The sequence below is a fragment of the Myiozetetes cayanensis genome, unplaced genomic scaffold (genome assembly GCF_022539395.1).
Source record: "Myiozetetes cayanensis isolate MyiCay16 unplaced genomic scaffold, myiCay2020 scf5-8, whole genome shotgun sequence".
Taxonomy (NCBI): Eukaryota; Metazoa; Chordata; class Aves; order Passeriformes; family Tyrannidae; genus Myiozetetes; species Myiozetetes cayanensis.
The window spans coordinates 100567474-100588269 of record NW_026087742.1 but is presented as its reverse complement, the minus strand read 5'-3'; the positions used below and the strand labels follow the sequence as shown (position 1 = coordinate 100588269).

The 20796-nt window shown below is 38.7% G+C and overlaps 1 protein-coding gene across 4 annotated transcripts in view; it reads right to left on the bottom strand.

Annotated features, from left to right (window-relative positions):
• The window catches only part of REPS2 (RALBP1 associated Eps domain containing 2), a 95474-nt gene that overhangs the window by 72626 nt on the left and 2052 nt on the right, over positions 1–20796 (bottom strand). Inside the window, exon 1 of one of the 4 annotated variants that reach the window (XM_050333987.1) lies at positions 18195–18279. The exons of the other annotated variants lie outside the window; for them this stretch is intronic. The gene's annotated coding sequence lies outside the window, so the exon portion shown is untranslated. Of the gene's footprint in view, positions 1–18194; positions 18280–20796 lie in introns of those variants that run through there. 4 annotated transcript variants of the gene reach the window in all.

Below are 20796 nucleotides of genomic sequence, written 5' to 3'. Positions count from 1 at the left end.
TGGGAAACTAAAAAGCCACAGGCAGAGATGGCTCAGACAAAGTCACTCCGATCACTTGCAAAGGCAGTAATCAAAACTACCCTTTCAGCTTGCATCAGGATTTTACTCATTTTCCCAAGTTCCTTTGACCAAAAGCAGCAGTAGCACCACCAACTGCAAGCATATTGAAGGAATTCCCAGAGCACGCATCTAGGAAACATTCCCAGGCCCCACCAAAATACAGTGACCCAAATCCAACTGGTGACTGATACACAGCAGAGCTGGCCAAAGAAATAAAGCAGCAAAGTTATCAGCTGCAGGTTTCTGGATTTCACTGCAGAAAGCCTGGCACATGGATCAAAGCTCTAGATCTATTTGTTTTCAGTGGGCCTTGATTCCAGTACAGAAACAGAATGAAGTTTTTTGTATGCATTTTTGTCTAATGTTTATATCGCCAGATTTTTTTCACTCTGGTCAGTGCAATATAGATGAGTGCTTAAACATTCAGTTCAGCAATACCTTTATGCTTGTTTCCATTGGCCTTTCCTCCCTAATTTTTAATTGCTTAGAATAACTGCAAGACCCAAATGTCACAATATGTAAAAATAATTAATACCTCATTTAAGAACCCCAACTCTCTTGCAAAACCTTCCACAGCACTACACAAACAGATCATTGTCCAGAATTAAATTTTAGAAACATGGGTTTAAAGATTCAGTCAACTATCCAGCAAAACTACTTTTTTTTAAACACTTTCAAAAATTAAATTCTGTACATTAAAAAAGGAGACCAAAAGTGTTTTAAATTATGTCTTTTCCAAAGCCCCAGAGGGAGTAACTTGATGAAGACTTGTTTTCCAAGTCTTGATAGCAGAGCGAATATTTGTGCAGTTTAAAATTAATTGACATGTTATTAAGAGCATTGCACTCAATTGAAATGGGCATAATTCACTGACAAAGAGGTAAGTCAGGAATGAAATTCTGTAAAAGGATTTTCTAACCACCAGGTCAGTGGCAATTTGTGTAGAGCAGCTGAGACTGGTTCACTCTGCGAAAAAAAAAGTCACTAATGGCACAGCCTGTTTCTCAGCTCTCAGAGATGCTCTATGATCCATCACACATCACTGCCAAGTCATTTCTGCCCAACTTTTCGCTCCCGTCATCCAATAAAGGCAAAGATGCCATAACTTGTGCTTGCAAGAGACTGTAAAAATTGCTTTGGACTTCTAAGACATCAGTCGTTCTCCACATGGGTTATCTGCTGCACCGCACCAGGGAATTCACTCTTGCATAGCTGAAGGGAGCAACCCAATGGCTGAGATTTGCAATAGGTATGCAAAGCTGTTTAATTTCTCAATTCTTGGCACAACTTTCAACAACCATTTATGGCTCAAAATAGCAAATTAATAAGGAAGAAATTAAAAGATTGGGCAGAGAAAAGACTACTGATTTATTTGACTCTGAAGAGATGGGTAAAAGGGAGTGATCTCTGACCTATGTTGCATGCTGATTTTGGATCTCAAAGGCACTAAATGCAGGAAACATGTACTGTTTCTGCAAAGCAAGAAAGAAAAGTCCAATCTAATCTTGGTGATTTTATAATGATATAAGCATAGTTATTTTTGATCCAGCTTTCATTTGACACAGAAATAACAGAATTTTGTGAATTCTGTGTCCAAAGAAACCTGGATCACAAATAGTTACGCTCATATCTATTTGTGATCGACACAAAATACGTGAGCTGGGACTTATCTTTGAGCCTGTAAAAAAAAATCCTTCTGCAATCAAATGGGACAATTCACAAACTAACCACCTCCCCAAACAGGGCAATAAAACTGCATTTGCCTTAGGAAGACAACTCATGCTTGTCTTCACAAAGCCTGTTGTGTTGCGTACACAGTATTTACAACCTGCTCTAATAATTACCACATTAAGCAATTATTTTGCATTGTTCCATCATTCGAGAAAAAGGAGCTCAGCAGAGATGCACTGGGAAAGAGTAACTGTGTACCAGTTCCACTCATGGCTATTGCCAAAATACCTCCCACTCTTGGAACAGTGGTCTGTGCAAGAGGAGTTCACAACGTACTTGAAATGCAAAATTATTCAAAATGAGAAGTTTCTCATTTCTTTGGTCTTAATGCAACAATTAACAACATGCTTATTTTAATACATCTCCATTACTAGGACAAAACACAGCAGGCAAAGTATTTAAGAATATTAGCTGCAAGGCTTTTATGACTTTTACAGGACTTTCTGGAGTTAATCTAGAAAAACAAAAAGAACATCTGTACATTACTACATATTAGGATAAAAATTATTTGTAAAAGCTTGTCACGTGCAGCTTTTCAAAATATCTGTTCATTCTTAGCATTATTTTGCTTCAGTACTGAAAATTAAGCCTATGCACCAGGACAGTAAATGAACTAGTTAGCAATCATTTTTCCTTTCAATTGCTTTATTTTCTTTCTTGTTCTGTAACACTGGAAAGTTTTATATTTAGGTAGAAGTCGCTAGGCAAATTATTGCTTAAGGTAAATGAAAGCTAAATACCAAAACCCACGCTTGCGTTGCATGCCATTTCATGTCTTAAAGGCAGCAGCCTCTCTTCCTTCTCCTAACCGTCTGTCTTATACTTTGTACAATTTCTGCACTAAATGAAATAGCAGTCCTGCAGAGCAAATAGTTTATCATGCAATTAAACCCCGCATGTTCACAAAAGGGGTCAAAGTGCAGCAGCTTTAAAAAAATAAAATAAAATAACAAACAACAAAACCACAGAAGACTTAATAATTTACATTTTTGTAAGCACATACTCTTTGAATGACTGAGCTAGAAATTCTTTTTTTCTAAATTTCTCTCTCTCAGATTCACACTAAAACAGCCCATGTGAATTCACTAGGAAAGCTCACAGACTGAACACTCCCAAGTTTCTTAACCGCTTTGTTAGTTTGAAGCCTAACTGAGAACAAGCAAAACCGTTAGTACTTAACAAATACATACTCTTTCCCCTATTTTCCTTGACTAAACCATTTAAACTCCTCAGAGTTTAAGCTTTTAATTCCCTCGGTGCTTTTGCACAGGAATCTGTTGGCTTAGGGGACTTTACAACAACCACTTTGTTAGACACGAGAAGCCACATAAGTCCTATTCCCAACACTCCCCTTCAGTCCCACCTAACAAATATTGCTCTACCTCCTCAGCTGCTACCCAGCAAGACTGCTGCTACAGAAAGTGCTGTCAACTTGGGATGTCTCTAGTTTTATTTTACAGTAGGAAATTAAATTTCAGGTGTTCTTATTACTGTGAGATTACTGAAAGCAAGCCTAATTTGAACAGGAAAACATTTGGATAAAACAGAAAACATTATTGATACATTTCTTCATTTGTAATTTTTCAACTGTGGCTTAGTTTTATTTTGCTGTTGAAACTTTGTCTTCAGTCAAAAAGCTGGAGTGGTTTTTCCATTTGTGAATACTTAAAATAGGCCTAGACTGCATTTCATCATTGGGTTTGAGGGTAGGCTGACAGGAGCAAAGAAGAAATGATGCAAGATAGTGGTTGGTTGGTTTGGGGGGAGTTTTTTGGGGGGAGGGGAGGAGTTAGAAGTTGCTGGGGCTTGCACAGAGGCAGGAAAAAATGCCAGTCTTACCTCTGCTCTCCTGGTGACCCATCCACCAACTAACCAAAAAAAGCACCTCCACTGGTGATCTGCTTCACACCACAGTTGCTCACATATAATTCACAAGTGTGAATTATTTTGTCCTTCTACAACTCCTTAGCCACAGTAACTTTTTAAGTTGTTCTAAAGCAAGTGCACAGAGCATTTTCAACCTCTAGAAACAGTTGTTTCAAGCAAAAAAAAAGACCAATATTTTGACCCACAAGCACTTTTTCCTCTGAATACTAATTACCTCATACATGTTTTTCAACACTAACTAGACTCTTAGATTTTATGAAAAATAATACATCAAGGTAAAATGATTTTAAAAATAATCTGCACCATGACATTAGTTCTGAACTAAAACAACTTGCTTGTCCTAACTAATGACAAGAAATTAAAGGCACCACTGTCCATTATACAATTAAAGAAATGTAAACTTCCTAACTCTCAGAAAGATTTCTGGTGAGTACAAATTCCTAACATATTTGAGGGAAAAACAAATTAAAAAAGCCTTTTCTCAATATGTACAGCAGATACACTGCATTAACTCACTACAATTTCAAAACCATGTTTGGGATTGATATCACATATAGTTCTGAATCTGAGCACTGTACGTACCTTACTAGCACAGAGGAGGCATTTAACACTGACAGATAAAATACAGCTTTGAGGAACTTTATGCCTGTAGATGCTGGTGGGTTTGAGGTATATACAAAGCCAGGCTGACTTTAATTCTGACAAATGATGACAAACTGTGTTGCCTTTTTCTCTCAAATAAACAGTGAGAAATACACAAATCTAAAGATAATTTGTACCTTCCTATGCAATCACCAAAAATCGTGACAATCACAAATGTTCCATTAAGCAGCAAAAAGCATGCAAAAATGCCACATAAATAATACAAACAGTTTGAGAACAGCAAAAAATTATTTTTCAGAAATATGACTCTGATTTCTTAAAATAGTCACGTCCTTTTAGAAATCTATTTGCTTACCTGTATGTTTCACCCTTCCAGATTCAGGAAAACAGGAAATCTTTTGTTCACAATTAACAAGTCATGCAAAATGATCCAATTAAACTACAGTTTATAACAGAATTTATTTGTATTCTGCACCTTTTTTTTAATGTCACAATATTTGGGCACCATACCCAAGCTCTTATTGTTTTAAAGCCCTCAGAACTGCTTTCATAATAATAATTCCCATAACACTGAAATCTTTGGCACCATACTTCAATGTCAAAACGAATTAACTCAAACTGAAAGAATACAAAACCTTTTGTCCTTTTAAATATGAAATTTTAATGAGGTATATAATTGTACTTATTTCACATCAAGGGTACAAATTTAATTCAGACTGCATAATAAAACCAGATTTTTTTTTTTCCAGCTTGCTAAAAAAGCTGGAGACACTTCAACAGAGTATTAACATTAAAAAAATCTTGACACTCCCCACAGGAAACTAATTTTCTACAAAAACTTTGGGAACGATTCAACTTCAATTCCTGTGCAAGATATTTGCAGTCCACTTAGATCCAAACCTACAACACAGCCCACAGGTGACAGTAAAACCAACACACAGAACAAGCTCATATTGAATGCACTTTAAGAATAGAAGTCCCAGAGGAGTAGAATGCAAGGTAACAAAACAAACAATTCGAGAGTTTGATATTTTTTTCTAAGTCTCCTTATTAAGCATTCGTAATGAAATTGTTTTCACGGTAATTGCTGATCTTTTCTAAGTCTTGACAGACATAAAACATGGCAACCATCCAACTTATTTTGCCCCCATGAGCTTCATATACAGCTTGTTTTTAAAGGAATTAATAAGAAATATTTCCTACTCAACAAGGCATTTACTGTGAACTCATTCCCGTACAGAAGACCTACTTTTCTGAGGTTTGTGTGGGTTTTAATGTTTGTGTTTTGTTTTGGGTTTGTTTTTTTTTTTCATTTTGGTGCCAGTATTGCCAACCAAGGGCTCTTTGAACACTGGGCTCCAATATGAGGCTCTTCTTTTCTGGTCCACATCCAAGATTATTTCAGGGGCAAAGAGTGTATGTGACCACATGAGGAAGTCACTAGCAGTAGGAAATATGTTTTTAAAACTAGAATTCAAAGCAAAAACAGACACAGGCAAACACCATGCAATACAATTCACCATTTCAGTGCATCTGTAGGAACTCTTAACTTCAAGCCTGCCTTGGTGGAAACTGTGATCCTTTTATGAACCTCAAAGTCTTCATGAACTCTTTATGGATTAGCCTGTTGGGTCAAGGAGACCATCTGGGAGTAGGCAATAACCCCCCCCACAATTCACTGATGGACAGTAAAGATCCTACAGTTGGTTGATGCAGTTTAACTGTCTTGAGGGTTGTGATCAGTGGCACTATCCAAGCACATATCAGACCCATAACCGGGTGGCACAGCCTGGTCCATAGGGAGGACCTCTCCTAGCACTGCAGCTCTCGAGGGATGTTTGAAAACATGCCTAAGGCACAAGGGAGTCCCCACTCAAAGCCCAGAGAAAAGCCACAGTGAAATTCCCACTTCTCTGAACAATCACTCCCATATGGCCTTTATTCGTACATCCAGTGTGACTGACCATTTACACTGTTTTCTGTCTTACTAGCAAATGCTACCTCAAGGTTCTCAAAAAAAAACCCAAAAAAAACAAAAAACCAACAACAGAAAAGAAAAACCACTGCACAAAAATTTTCTCTACTTTCATTTTCCCAAGACTTGCTGCAGGAATGTCCAAACATATAAATGTCAGTTTGCAGCACTAAGCTAAAAGGAGGCACGGTAACAGTTGGCTTGAAAAGGGAGAGGAATAATCTACTCTTTATATCCTCCACAGACAGGCTAAAAACATCAGGCTTAAAATCAACTTCCTATAAATGGGATTTTGCTGTGGACAGGAGAGAGTATGTAGCGATGGCCCGAGGTCCTTTTCCAGTCTCCTTTAAAGATGTGGTCAACGCAATCACTGAATACTTTCCCCAGTACTTTTCATAGCCCATTAGCTTCAGTGTCCATTTGGTTTGAAAGAAGGGCAGATGTGTCAGAGAAAAGCATTTTCCAAACCACGGTTTTCACAAGTCTTATCAGTACCGCTGATGCAGCTCAGCCCCTTCTCTGTGCTGACACAGCCATCAGGTGTCACGGGTTGTTTCTGAACCAGTTAATGTTTCTACTACCACTGGCCCATGAAAAGTGCTACCCTGTGCTCACACTGCCACTTGCCTTTTTCCCATGAAGAGGCAGTGAGCAAGGTCAGGACCAAGGGATAGCAACTCAAATCCTAACTACTGCAAGACAAGACTATGTCCACTGGTTCCTACCTCAATAGCCATTTCATGAAAAAACTATAGAAATATCACTCATCTTCAGTGACAACTAATAGCTATAAAATCCTCAGGGATGCTTTTACTGATTATCCTTTCTTTTTTTCCCTGTCACACTTTGAAAAGTAAAAATGACAAAGTCCTGTCTTACTGGGCAGCCTCCCTTACTAATGGTCAAACCCTCTTTCTTCTATATGTTAAAGGGATCCATGATCACTCCAGATTCACTGGAGTTCCTCCCCACCAGTTTCTTGCACTGAAAGCACCACTCGTAATGAAGCAGAGTGGAGAGATGTTCAGACCTAACTAAGCAGAGCTAAAGGGATGAAGATGTGCACAGCTCACTGCTCACATCCTGCTTTTCAGAGGATGCTCAGCCCTAGCATTTTGAGAACATGCACAAAGCTCTCTCTAGGTTGGGAAAGTTGGTTAAATAGAAGCATACAGGACCTCACATCCTCTGAAGTTATTCTGCATTCCAAACAGTCTTTCAAACTAACCATGTCACAAACATGTTGTGTAGCTCAAGACCTAGAACACATTTACAAAGTCAAAAGGTACATAGTCAAGGAAAGTTTGACTCATAATCAGATAATGTTACATAATTCTTCCAAGATTTAGTATCAGCAACAATGCTTTTTGCCATGGTGAAGTTTTGAATGGTGAAGTTTGCTATTTTTAAATTCCACTGGACACAGCTGTGCAGGTTTTGTACAAGAAAGTATTTCCCCACAATGTTTATCCTTAAACATTTCTAAAATGGAAGTTTAAAAATAAGGTATATGTTTCTTTCAAGTGCATAAAAACGGGCAAAAGAGACATAGTAAGAAATTAAGGAAAGCCTATTACTCGTTTTTACTCATAATGAAAACCAATGAATTTTATTAAAGATAAATAAACAAAACCTGTAAATACTTTTAGAAAGTTACACAATTCTCTTAATTAAGAATGAAATAGATATGGACATAATTAATAAGATCTATCCATCACTAGTGAAATGTTTTGTATTAAGACAATTGTGCTGCAAAGGATACTTAAGCTCACAGGAGAACCTCCTGCGTGCCAGCAAAACTAGGGCAGTTCCCTCACCACAGGCAGTGAAACTTCCTGCAGGGAAACCACTGCTAAATGATCTAGACTTGTCAGACATGGATGAAGAAATTATTGCCTCCTCACAAAAACCAATGAGGAATGAGCCAATGGCAATGAACTTTGATATTTAATTTGAGGCAGCCATCAAATGCAACACGCTGAGCTGGCCCACAGTGTCTGAGGGGTTCACCCGCTTGCTGTGCCATGGATAATCCACCTGTTCATTTGAATCCTCAATATAAGCTGAGATATCTTTTGGGGTTACAGGGAACCTGGGCCTAAGTACAATTTAAAAAAAAAAAAAAAATGAGGGGAAAAAAAGGAAGAAACATGTTCTCTCCAGCTCCTAGGCAGATGGCAGTCAAAAAGGCTGGAAACACTAGGAGAAGTCACAAAAGGATCCAAAATAGTGCTGGGGCACATTGTCTTCAGCTTCACAGGGAGTTAGAGGGAATTTATAGGACAGAGAGGCAGACAGTTCCCAAAGCCCTGCAGGGATCAAAGAGGGGCTGCAGGTGCAGCTCGCCCTGCAAAGCACTCCATGGGCAAGGGGTGCCCCCAAACAAAAGTCCTGGCAAGCCCTTAGGGGGCTCCATTACACCTCTCAGTGGTGGCGGCCTATTTACTATCCCAATATGTGAGAATCCATCTCCACAGCATCAATGCTGAAGCACTTGCATTTTTCTTAATGCCAGGGAACTAAGGAAACCAAGGAGGCGACAGGATTCAGCTCTAGTTTCAAGGAAATCTTCTCACAGTAATACATTTTTGCAAGATATACAACTAAAAAAAAAAGGCCCTAAGTAAAGCTGACAAAAAGAGCAAGAACACATCCCTTCCGTTTCTCTTCCCACTATTTATTTATTTCCTGGCAGATGCAGAGAAGTGCTGAACCAGCAGCTCTCTTGGCTGGTGGAAGTCGCCAGCTGGAGACAAGGGGAACAAAGAGCAGTGCAGGTGGAACTGCGTGGGAAGAGATGGGGGGAGCAAAGAGGGGCACAAAAATAGCGACACAGAGCAGATACGCAGACTCTCGCCTTTCCCTTTTGCTCTTCTCCACTCATCATCACAGTAATTTAAAATGTTATTCTATGGCCATCTTTTATCTCATGCCCACACCAGTATTTAGAAACACAGAATCATTTAGGTTGGAAAAGAGTCTTAAGATCATTGAGTTCAACTGTTAACCCAGCACTGCTCCAGTGACTCAACCACTTCCCTGGGTAGCCTATATCAGCTCTAAGAAGTTGTCTTTCAAACCCCAACTTTCTCTAGATCCTTGTCTTCAGCTGATACTCCTCTATGGATTCTTTAATGTTTAATATGGGTTGACTTCATTGTGGGACCTTTCTCTCAGCAGGAAAATAGGTTTTCTTCTACCAAATGACTTAGGTCTTCCACATAACTTCAGGAACTCTTCCAAGTCTCTCAATTTTCTTCAAATTTTCCTGAATAGTTAACAAATTCAGAAGTTATTACTGGGATGAATTAAACAGCATCACTGCACAAGCATCACCTCTTTCGAAAACCAGACCAAAGAAACCCCAGCCTGTGACATGGGAAATTGGCAAATTTTAGATTACAGTAAGAAAGATGAAGTGGAATAAGTAGTAATAAAGGCGAACATCTCATTTTTGTGCCCATTTTTGAGCTGAAATCAGACAGCTATACAGGAGATGGCAAGACCTTTCAAGAATATAAGTTTGTGGTTAGCCATATAAAAGAACAAGAAGATAATTAGTTTGTAAGTCAGTAAACTGGCAGGGGGTAAAACCTTGAACTGAATAAAAAGCAGAGGGACATGTTAAGCAGGCCCCTAATGCAGAACCAGATGAAGGATACCTTCCCTGTAGTATACAATGAGGCTGATGGGTGTGCACATAAGGATATAAATAGACACCACATTCTGCTTGCAGCCTTGGTAATAAATGAGCTACTGCTGCTACAGAGGGGTACACTCAATGCTCCTATTGCAAATGAGTACTTCTAGCATCACATCTGCAGCAGCTTTAGATGGACCATAAGAAAAGGGCAACTCAACAGAAAGTGAAACTATCATAACAATTTATTAAAAGCATTGACAGAGAAAATTCAAACAGAACAGAAACATAAGCAGGAAAGAAAAAGAAACGTTTTATATTACATGGCACTGAAAAGCCATTTTAGGTTAAAATTTTTTAAGTTTGGGAAGTGGTTCACTGTGGCAAAGCATATTAGCTCATGATTCAAACACACCTTTCCTTCGAACTCCAGTATGCTCTTTCATTATAAAACTATAGCCCTGGACATCTTACAGGACTGGTGACCTGTTTTCAAATTGGCTTACTGTTCTTCTACAAATCAAAATTTCTGTACAATGTTTCTTGCAAGATATGATGTTTTGCTAAAGTCATCAGGAAACAAAGTCAACTGGCACAAATAATTTCACTGCTCCAAACAAAGTTCTTCTCCCTACAGTCCCATACCACCCATGCCACTCAACTAGACAGCGCTGTGGAAACTGTAGAAATGCTGCTCTGGGTCAGCACCAATCTGAGCATAGGACAGTCCTGCAACTATCTATTTAGGGCTCTATATACTACCAGAATTCTCCATTTGGAAGGGAATTGGGAACACAGAAAGCTAGATATCACCACTCATGCACTTCTTTAAATGTATTTCACATCTACAACCCTTGACACATTGCTCCTCTTTCTCTTCACTAAAATGTCAAACAATCATGTTTTGAAACTCAGCTTACCATGAGTGATCAAGCTACTAGAAGGACAATACAAGTATTACCACGTCCAAGTATTAATCTGATTGTTACTAATATCTGCACTTATGTATTGCCAAATAATTTAATTATAAAATTTAAACTATGTAGTGGCCAAAAAAACCCAGAAAGATTCACAAAACTGTTCCCTACTTGTGCCCTTTTGGATGTTTCCTTTACTCATAGATATTTACTTTAAGGTCTGTCCTTCAGTATCTGAATAGAAGACCTTCATTCCATGTCTAGAGTGACCTATTTTGTTGCAGGGATTAAATTCAGTACTTGTACTAAAACACAATGCCTTGACAGACTTAACTTAAAGCTTTACCTCTTGCACACTTCCCCTGCAATCAAATATATGCACAGTAAGTAATGCAGTCTAAAAACAGCTAATGAGTATTTCCTATGGAAAAATATTCATTTGGAGAATATCCTCCTCAAGGACAGTCCTGATTTAGACTAGATCAAATAAAAGATATAATTACTATAATACAGCTGTGGGAGGAGGAGGGAGCTGAGAGAGAGAGAAGGAAAATAAGGGACTGATAACTTGATGTAAATAACACTGAATTATTTTCCTGCTGACATCAGCACTGCCCAGTGCTGCTCTTTCCTTTCCTGAAACATTTGCTCTGGCCAGTGAACCTGGGACTTGTCACACTGTGAGGTAGCAGGTGCTGTAACATCGTCACCCCAGGCTCCCCCATCCCAGTTCCTTCCTGTTACAACACTCAAAACATGTTTTGACAGGCATGACTTCACAGCTATATTATTTTAGAGGTATACTGTATCTGCAGAATAATGATCTAGTGCTGTTTTTAAAAAGAAATCCATGGTTAAACAAGGGTAGCAGCAGGATACAATGCAACTGCAAAAAAACCCCCAAGCATACTATTTGTCACAGTGGTACAGCTCCTTCATATATCAGGTGCAGAAAAATAGGTGAGGCTCTCTTCATTTCTAACCTTGGTAGCACTTTGGAAGAAACAACCTGAAAAATGGGTAAAACTTTGGCACTGAGATTTGCTTTGTTTTGAGAAGGTTTGGGGGGTTGTTTATTTGTTTTGGGTTTGGTCTTTCTCTTGTTATTAACATGGGACTACCCAAGGACTCTGTAGGAAGCTTCAGATCTCAGCGTTATTTTAAACCTTACGTTATCACTTTTTGAAGGTTACCAGGTTCAAGCGTCTTCCACCTTCCATCTGCAGTAGACATTTATATTTATAACCTGCTCATCCCCATGATATCTAAAGCATCTAATAAAAAACAGAAACAACCATCTTCCTGGACCCTGCCTTTTATTACTCAACAACAGAGAGCAGCTGTTAACAACATAATTGGGATTTATTTTTGTCTTCTGATCTCCTCCCAAACCAGACATCCCCAATACACACACTGGTCACCTGGATGACTCTTCCAAGCTTCTCCTCAAATCTCTTTAACGTCCACTGCTTCTAATGAGATTCACTGCTGCCCTGCTTCTACTTACTTCCCAGCTCCCTCAGCCTTAGGTAAGTCTTAATCTATCTGTTCTTTATGCTTCCTCCTAGAAGCACAAGGGACCTTATGTAAGTACCAGAAGCACAAAAAACTGCTGTGAGGCATGAACATCACAGGTACCAAGCCCAGAAAGGACCCCAGCCAGTAACCCAGAGGTCAGCCCACAATGACCTTCAGAAACATACTATCACTCTGCAATAGGCTTCTATTCAGTTTCTCCCACTTACTCTTTTTAAGAAGGGAATTACTGTATTTTCAGTCCAAAGGAAAATTTTTTTACCATTAATACTGAATTCAGACTTTACAGAAGAGAAGAACAGACAGCCTGGACATATGGGACATGTCCACATAGCTAAACAGGAGAACATTTCTAGCAACTACAGTTATCCAGGTCTTCCACAACTTTTAATGACGATAGAAAAACCTACTCTTCAGAGATTTAAACATTTGCTTCCTACTTCTCAGAATGAGAATCAATTATGGTCAGCTCTGCAAGGCAGATCTGACAGCTGGTGTCTCCTTCATTCTGAATGCAACGGCAGAAAGCACTTCAAGTTGCTAAAAAACACAGGAGTTAGTATCCAAGAAGTGACAACCACCACATGGAAAACTTGACAAATCCTCTCCATCTAGATGGCAGCCACCAGATCTAGTCATCTTGAACTAGACTACTTGAAAATATTGCAACATCTCGAATCTCTTCCTGAAAAAAAAAAAACAAACCAAAAAAAACCCCAACATTACAATTCCCATGAGCCTTTCAAATTTCTGCCAGGAAGCAAAATGGTTTTTTCCAGGTCACCTTAATACAAAGGTACCATAAAGTCCTGTGGAAGCTGTTGTTTTGATGTTTCAAACCTTGTGGTTCCTCAGCAGATGACATTTCTGAGGCACCACAGTCTCCCTTCTGAACAAGTTGCCTGGCTACCATCACTACCTGTATTGGCAGAATTAGTCTAAGGAAAGGAAAGGAACAAGAGATGATGCACACGAACAACCTCCTTCCCAAAATTTATGTGTTTAAGATGTCACAGTGCTTCAATATCGAAGCAGTTCAAAACAAAGTGTTTTGATTTAATTCAACAAATTACAAGTTTTTAAACATTTCCAAAGAAACTTCTCTTGCAAACATTTCTCATCATTAACTTTGCCCTAGAAGAACAGAAGAAATTCTGGCATTTCCCATAAAAATGCAGTTCCAGGTTCTGATCCACTTTTAGACAATATGAGACTTAACTCGTACAGAAGAAACCAGAAATTCTGGGACATATGATGCATTTTTGCCACAAACAAATTTCTTACAGACTTATCTCCCATTCCATCAAAATTTTCTAAAATGAACTGCTTTCTTCCATAGTTATTGTAATGTCATTTTTTAGACTGGTTACCCCCAAAAAACCTTGATGCTTCCTGTACCCCTCCTTTTTTATCACATTTGGCATGTTTCCTGAGTTCATTTCCCTAGTGCTTAGAACTACAGCAGGTCTTTTTAAAGGCAATGCAGCGAACACCCAAAACAGTACCTTCTACAAGTGTGCTGTTATCTTAATCAATAACACATATTAAAGCCCTTCTTTAGTTGAGAATTATGGACTATTTTTATAAGACTGAAGAGTTGTCAGTCTTAACCGAAGGCATACCCTTGTCGCTAATTCCATTGCACACAGTGTATGTAGAAGACACTTCCTGCCTTTCCTTGATCTTATATCCCATGTACCTCTAGCTGGAATCAACACATCACCTGGAAAAGCAGGTCAGTTTTTTTCTCTTCTACAGCACTAAACACAGCACTAAGATTACTAGTATTTCACCCAACGTGTTTATGTGCAGAAATGCATCATTCAGTCAGTGAGAACCTACTTGTTTGGGCCCAAACCAGGTGTCTGTCCTCAATTCAGCTGAAGAGCACAGGACTTCAAAGCAGCAACACCAGAGTCAAAGATGACATCATCTCCAGTGCCCATGCACAGTACACCAAGATTTTACAGCATATTTTATATCAAGACTTGTATTTGCATTTCTACCCATACACAGTAAAGGAAAAGCAGCCTATGGCTATTAAAATAAAGATGTGCTTTCAAAGGCAGCAACTATTCAGAGGAGGGAAAGCAAAAAAAAAAAAAATTTAAATATATACAGAATCACACTATTGAGTGTTGGTCTCTGTCCCCTTTTATTTTTATTTCAGGCATTTGGAACCTTGAAGTCCTTCACCTTTTACTGATCCACTTCTGTTACTGTTCATAACAAAATAATTCTGACTCTAATTGTTAGCCCACAGCAGTGACTCTGTTTTGCAAATGATTAGACACGTTGTTTTATTCTGAAATACCATCATCTTGGCTTCCATAGGACATCACTGTGTAAATTATGCCAGAAGTAAATAATGCATGAAATGTGAAATGTTGCCCATGCCAAAGCTGATCTAATGTTTCTTGGTGTGGAAAGACACTTAAAGAAAAAGAAAGGATTAAAAAAAAAGGTAAAACAATTTGAAAGGTTTATGCCAAAAAAACACTTGAAATTTATAATCATAATAATAAAGTAATGTTACAGACATTTGCTATTGAAAGTAGAATTCAGTTTCATGACTCATACTTTAGTGAGCAAGCAGACACTATGGGCTATGCTCAGACACTTCGAATTCAAGCTCAGCCAAGTGTTTCCCATTAGATGACTCTAAATTTTCAGTGCCACCAAGCCAGTGGGATTTTCAAGTCCTAAATCCAGCATTTCAACACGGCTCTGCTCAGGTGAGTAGCTTCCCACCACTCTCTGTCAGGGAAGAGGAGCAATCAGGTACTGCACATTGACCCTGTAGGACTACACAGATGCAAGGGTAAGATACTAGAACCAACATTCACAGCTTTTTTTTGCATGGGGGAAGATTGCTCAGGGCAGAAAAAATCCCACAGACTTAAAAAAATAAAGCAGCAGAAGAAAACACTGAAGATGTGCTCTGGTAGTCAAGCTATCTAAAGTTTCTCAAGACCCCCACCCCCCCTTATTTTTTGAAGGCATTTGCTCATCACACTGCTGCACTTGAGGCACTCCTGTAGCTCTCTGTTCAGTGATCTGTGCTCATTATGAAGGCCTGAGTGGCTCAAACAGGTACAAGAGATGACTTGTCAGGCAGCCAGTGTGTAACCCTGGGGTAGTTTTAAGCAGCCTTGTTGCTAACAGAGCACCCACAACACGCCACCGGTGTGCTCTGCGCAGTGACACCACTTGTCATCATTGTCAGAGGCAGCACCTTCAACACACCTCTCCAAATGTACCACCCAGACTGAAACAACTGGCAGCATGAAGCATCCTAACTTTAATGCTGCAAGGCAGATTCTTGGGAAAAATAAGCTATTTAAAATATTATTTAAGTTCAGAGAGATAAGACCTTAACTTCATACTTTTCTACATAAAGATCTGTCTCATTAGTTGGTCATCATTAAAACAAGATTCTTGCTCTTTTAAAATAAGTATGGTAACATTTTTGGTTTTACCCCCAAGTAATATTTTAAAACTCATTTAAGCAACCACATTGCTTAACATACATTTTAATACTTACTTTATCAGAAATTTAATATACATCTCATTTTCTATAAAATATTAAATTTTCTCCATTAATAAGAGACACACCTACTTGTGTAGGTACATGTGATATATGCAAAGTCAAATTTAGCTAAAAACTGGAATCCATTTAAAAATACACAGGCAGCCTTCCTCTACTGAAAAAAAACCAAATGCCACACATTTCTTATATATACAAAGATTTGGAAATCTAAACTATAAATGGATTTATAAACATACATTTTGTCTTTTAGACACTTTGATAAATAAACTAAATATAATTTGCAGTTACTGATCTAGCCAATTATTTCTGGTCACTGTGTCCTACTAGTTCACAGAACTAATGGATCTCATCCCACCACATCATTCCACATCATCATCATATCTAAATGGCAGGAAAAAAATAAAAATGGAATAAAATAACAATAACCAAAGAAAAAGTTATTCCCACCAGAGTTCTCAATTTATGCAGTGGTCACCAAATAATGCTGCTGAATATATTGGAGAAAAAAATATTCCCCCTGCTCAGGAAGAGCGGATTACTATTTGTCCACAGTTGATTTTCTACTCCAGCAACCTTTTCTAGTTAATTATCCACTAACTCAGCTGTTCAACTCTTTCACTGCCTTCAAAAGTTGAACTAGCACATATGGCTCATTAATGTTTTATTTTACCATACTGTTGGCATGTTTAGATGTTAATACATCAAAGAATGTTGCTTTACAAATATTATATCAGTTGTATTTCTCAAATCATAGTGTTTTAAATTTAAATAGGTTATTTATCCTGATTCCTTGTCACAGATTCATGAAAGACGGAACAAGCATTTCTATCCTAAGTTTTTCAGCTCAGCTAAATTCATGTGTTCAGACTTTATACCATCCCTTTCTGAGGGGGGGTGTTTCCACTAGACTCAATCACTGAAGTGAATTCTGTGTTCAACATCTCCTTTGCAAAACAGACTGTGGTAACATCATCAATCTGTGTATAAACATCACGATACTGACAGCATATTGCTGTAGATACAGGCAGGAGCAGAAGGGGTTATATCAAATGTTTAGTGAACCCCACTGCACTTATGTAAGTCCCATGACAAAACCACTTAACTTAAAACATAAAACTAAAACCTGTTCTTCATAATCCCTGCTTCATACTACAGCAACCTCTCATGAACAAAGCTACCCTTCTTTATCCCAACGGAACTTTTTTCTCCATCCTTCTTGCAGTTATTTTGAATCACTGGCATAGCAACACCATTATTTACTTGGAGAATGAAATAATTAATTGACACTTGTCTGTTATGATGGTTAATCACTGAAGGCTGCAGGGCCTGACCAGGCTAATTCTGACCATCCCACTGGATACCTGTGACAACAGGTCTAAGAGTGTCTGGTTTTACAGTGTGATTTGAAACACACTTGGGAAGGAACGGCTCCTACAAATCATCTACTGCGTATCTCAATGCTGAGGCACTCAAAACATCTAATCTTGAAGCAGTGACTATGAAGTGATAGTTTAAATGCTAAAAAATAGTTTAAAGATGTACTACGACCTCAATTTATTTTTCTTCTTTGGAACACATCAAGGTTGCTTCAGGTGAATCTTTACCTTTTACCTTGTTAGAGTTTATAAATTTTTTTAATAATAATACTACCATGGTTTTTACATCTGGGTTATTAATTTTCCTACTTACATAAACACATTTGCCTGTGACTCTAGAAAGGCAATGACAGTTTAGGAGGCTGTGACCAGAAGTACTGATTCTGAAATATCAGTTTTCCTTTCCTCTTCTTGCTGCATCACTTACATAAAGTTGTACCCTGCTTTTGTTTCTTCCTGGCTCAAAGACGTCAGTAGGATGCCACTTCTCTCTAACACCACTTTTTGATGGACCTGCTGTTCAGTCAGCTAAATCACACTGCCAGCACTACCATAATGCCACATTCTGTCAACGGCTACAGCAGAGCGAATTTCATCTTTGGTAAAGTAACATTAAATCCAGATTTTCTTCACTTAAACAGCTCATACTGTAACTGCCACAGTTCTTGTTCTTTTCTCCATTTGAGGTAGAAAGTTAATCCCACCCCAGCTATCATGTAGGTAGTAATTTATCCTCATGCAATTAAAAAAAAAAAAATACAGAAAGCAAATCCTTACTGGCATTTTTCCAAAGAAATATCAACTTAATTTTTTTTTTTTAGTCTATTCTCACTTCTCCTTTTTGAACCCAAAAATACAGTTAAACTGCAGAGTTGTAACTATAGAGACAAGGCACAATAAACACAAATTAACTCACGAAGCCTGTGGAAGAAAGGCACGATCGCTGGTCTGTGTTCCCTATTCACACAGTGCTGGAAGGAGAGTCCCAGCTAAAAAATGCAGTGCCTGTACAGCTCCAGTATCACACAATTAGTACTTGTCATCCTTGGAGCTCAAAATAACACAGTGTGTTCATTTGCAGAGGAAAGAACACATTTTATTAAGAAAACTGGATCTCTGTGCTGATAGTGCCACATCCACAAATAAGAATAAGGTTTATAAAGCTGAGAATTAAAGATAACATCAGACAACCAAGTGAGAATCAATCAAATAAGTCAGAAACTAATGAAAAGAAATAAGCATTTCAGTGTAAATCTCTAGTCCAATTCTGCTCCTTAATTTTTTAGGACAAAATATTCAGAGACCACAGGAATATCAACAAACAGTAAAACTAGCACAAAGTACCTTTCCTTTGCTGATCAGTGGGCATTGACTCTGTAAAGCAATATTTTACCTGAAATCCCTGCAGATATCAGCCCATTGGTACCCGTAACAAATGCACTTTGGGGTCCCAGACTCAGGAGCAGAGGCTGTAAGGCTGTATGTACTCACTGGCAGCCAGTTTCAAAACAGGGTCACAAATCAACTGCCCAAACCCAGACAAGGCAAACCAGCCACTGTCAGCACCTGTGGACAGTGTGGATATTGACATTCCAATGCACTCAGGGAGCACAATCAACCAGATTCTTCCAAGGAATGCGCCAGAAACCCCAGAGGGAGTTTGCCCTCGTGGGCACACAAACCTGTTGTTGTCATCTAGTGATGGCCATTAGCGGTGCCTCCTGCCCTGAGCTGCCCTCACTCATCCCTTCCTCCCAACTGCTCCCACACCTCTGCCTGCCTTCTCCCCATGTAAGAAGGGCTACCAATATTGATCTATGTGACAAAGTATGCTGTGGGATCACCTTCACTTTAGCGATATTTTTGTGGGCCCAGTGACTTTAAAGCAGTTTTTTTTTTCAAGATTTATTTTTTCTTTGCATAAATGCATTTCTTGAAGCATAGGGAACACCATCTTCTACTTGACCAACGTGGGTGTGCATATATATATATATCTATATATCTCCAGTTGATGCTGTTGAGTTTCTTCTAATTCTCACAGTCTACAGAACTGCATGGTGAATGACTAGCCTGCTCCTTCCTGCTTCTACATAAATATTGTAAAAAAATTAAAATAAAAACAATATCAGCACAGATCTTTCAGGCAAGAAATTATAGACATTTTACAGTTACTTTAAAACCCCTAGTAAAAGATCTTGCCACAGGCTTTGTGTAAGTCTAAGTAAAATCTTTTTAGTCACATAATATGGCTAGCCAAAGACTTTCAGTACACGGGGGAAGTATGAAACCATGCCATCCTGTCCCTGTCATGCCCTTCTCTGTTCTGTGAAGTGTCTGACATTTTTAATTTTAGTGCTAACTTCAACCTTTTTTCCAGAACTAACTCTTGACGAGTTCATTGTTCAATCTCAGCTCTAAGTCAAATCGGTACAATCTCTGCTGTACCCTATTGCTCAGCAGAATAGCTGGCTTTAATGAGCCTGGGTGTAATGAATCTATGTTCAGTCACCTTATTCTTAGCAAGGCCCAGGACTCTCAGGTGCACACCATCTGCTCCTACTGACCCGACTGCTCTTGGATTTTTTCCATTTATTTCAGCATTTCCTCTTCTGGCTCATGCTCTCACATTCCCTACCTGCTCTCTGGTACCCAGTCTCTTTCATCTATATAACTTCTTGGATTAAGCCAACTAACCTTTAAACCACACCAAACCCTTGTCTGTTCACTGTCTGGGAGTGCATGCCATTGCTTTTCCCACAGGAACTGACACAGCAGCAATACTCCAGCCAGGATGCACCCACCTGATATTTGTCTAGACAGCAAACCCTGCCATTACAAGTAAGGAAGGTAGAAGGAGATTTCCCATAATGCTTATAAGAAATCTTAATCAAAGACTGTATAAGGAAAGGCTGCTTCTTTCTCAAAAAGTCATCCCCCTTATTACAGAAGTACAACTGAAGACAACAGCAGAGGTCTGAGAGTGCTATGGCACTAAATGCCAGTTCTGGAAGCATCCTGATCTGCAAAACCATTCCTCAGTGAATACCTTGAGAATAAAAAGCTGTAAACTGCGCATTCCTTACAAAACCATCCAAAGCTGCCTCTTTAGTTAGAGCCCATGCAAGGGCCAGAGAAGGGTGTTAAGTACCTTCTGGACTGTGCAAGCTCCAAATCTCCCCATTTCTGACATGAATAAACTCAGCATGACCATTTCTCAGTCAGTCAGTAGGGATGCCGGTATGTGAAGCACTGACAGATGGCGATTTTAAAAAGCATTAAAAAAACCCAAACAAACAAAAAAACTTTCATGGTCAACAATTATTTCAAAGAAAACACATTATCTTAAACCAAACAACCTGCCTCTGCCTAAAAGAAGTGTTCCTTGTACTAGGAGAAAACATACACCATGAACCTCTGTGCCCTGCTCCTGTAACTGTTACAATAGTAGGATTTTTTAAAGAGAAAATACTAAATTGCATCTTCAGAGGATAACAAAAAGCATCAGAAAAATATCTCAA